The sequence below is a fragment of the Grammomys surdaster genome, unplaced genomic scaffold, assembly GCF_004785775.1.
Source record: "Grammomys surdaster isolate TR1022 unplaced genomic scaffold, NIH_TR_1.0 289338, whole genome shotgun sequence".
Taxonomy (NCBI): Eukaryota; Metazoa; Chordata; class Mammalia; order Rodentia; family Muridae; genus Grammomys; species Grammomys surdaster.
This window is the reverse complement of record NW_021625499.1, coordinates 1-2056: the sequence shown is the minus strand read 5'-3', so window position 1 is coordinate 2056 and position 2056 is coordinate 1. Positions and strand designations below refer to the sequence as shown.

Here is a 2056-nt window from a genome sequence, read left to right as displayed (position 1 = left end):
TGTGCGAGTCTTTCTTCCCTGCTGGTCGGGGTGGTAGGCGCCGCACATTTGGTGGCCTGCACGGGGATTTCTTAGAATTCCCGGAGTTCCAGAACCAGTAGCAGTCAGGGCGATCGATCGGTAAGTGGCCGGTAAGTGGGGCCCTTCAATCTTTAAAGACCTCGGAAGGAGGCTTCAATCCTTAAGGTCCTCGGAAGGAGGCTTCAATCTTTAAGGTCCTCGGACGGAGGCAAGCAAAAGTGAAAGTAAAAAGGCCAGCGGGATATGTTCGTGCCGGGAGGAGTGGATCCGTGGATAGTTATTCTAGTAGTGGCGATCACGATTGCAGTATCCCTGGTGCTGTGTTTTTGCCTTAATTGTCACCAGCCAGGGCGTGAGTGCCACTGTTAACTACCTTAAACAGAAGGCTCTACAGCAGTTTGTCCAGGAAGTGGACCGCATCGCCCCTTGGTTCGTGGTATCGGGACAGCTTACCTTGGCCACCTGGGATAAACTGGGGAAGGACATAGAAAGGGAAGAGAGGGAGTGAAGGTGAACAATTGGAAACATTTCCTGCCAAGTACAAAGGTGTGGAAGAGAAAGAACACGGCATAAGTATACAAAGATCAAAGAGGCCAAGGGTAGTGAGGCTAAAATAATACAGACTTCAAAGAGAGGGACGAATCTAAGGACTGTGGTAAAGCGGCGGAAAGGTTAGAAAGCGAAGCCATGGGTAGCTGTTGTAGCTGTCCAGATCAAGACACTGTCCTAGATAACCATAAGAACAAGTTTAAGGTTGTTAACGTTGATGATGATGGCAATGAGCTAGACTCTGGTTTCATGGAGCTCACAGACACAGAACTGATTTTGTACACCCCGAAGCGAGACTCGGTGAAATGGCACTACCTCTGCCTGCGACGGTACGGCTACGACTCAAATCTGTTTTCTTTTGAAAGTGGTCGATTGTGTCAAACTGGACAAGGAATTTTTGTTTTTAAGTGTGCCCGTGCAGAAGAATTATTTAACATGTTGCAAGAGATTATGCAAAATAATAGTATAAATGTGGTGGAAGAGCCAGTTGTAGAAAGGAATAGTCATCAGACAGAATTGGAAGTCCCTAGAACACCTCGAACACCTACGACTCCAGGGCTTGGTGCTCAGAACTTACCCAATGGGCATCCCTGCTACCCCTCGTTTGGAGATACTTCATCTCGCCCCTCAAGCCGACACTCTCTTGTGGGAAGTGCTCACAAAATAGACTATTCAAGGCGTAGGGATTGTACACCGACAGTCTTTAACCTTGATATCAGGCGCCCCAGTTTAGAACATAGGCAACTCAGTTATATACAGGTGGATTTGGAAAGGGGCAGTGACTCTGACAACCATCAGACTCCAGAAACGACAACCACTCCCCTCCTACAAACCCCCACCCGGCGCACAGAGCTGTACACTGTCATAGACATTGAGAGAACTGTTGCTGTGTCCAACTTGCAGAAAGCACTGCTGAGAGACGACGGTACCTCTAGGAAGACCAGACACAACAGTACTGACCTGCCCATGTGAGCCCGGAAGCATTGCGTCATGAAGATTTTCAGGGTATAGGAGTGCTAGCTGTTGCCCTAGTGGGCATCTGTGTTCTCTGCCTGTCTTGTATCTGTCATATGGTCAGGGCCCAGAGACATGAGAGGGCGCTGGTAGTGCGTGCCTTTCAGGCCATTGAGGGGTGTGTGTATCTCCACAAGCATGGCTGGTAGCTTTGAAGCATTAGTTGCTCTCATTACCCCAAATTTTAGGTCTGGACAGCCCTTGCACCCCTGGAAGCCTATAGGTTTCATTGCACACGGGATGGGTGTCTATTCCATTTTCCTTGGGCCCAGCTCTTGCACCTGGTGGGCTTTGCCCATTGCACCCAGTAGAGTGAGTCCCATGGTTTGAGCCTGTCTGCCCTTGATCGTGAGATCCTACATGATGGAGCTTGCTTGATCGGGCAGTCACAGCTTGAAACTGCTTAAAAACAAAAAAGGGGGAACTGTGGAGAGCTGCTGCCACGCCTTAAAGATGGTGCCTGCTTGCCCTT

The 2056-nt window shown here is 49.4% G+C and overlaps 1 pseudogene; it reads left to right on the top strand.

The window, feature by feature from the left end:
* The first annotated feature begins 708 nt into the window (after positions 1-708).
* LOC114616121 lies at positions 709-1215 on the top strand (annotated as a pseudogene).
* The last annotated feature ends 841 nt before the right edge of the window (positions 1216-2056 follow it).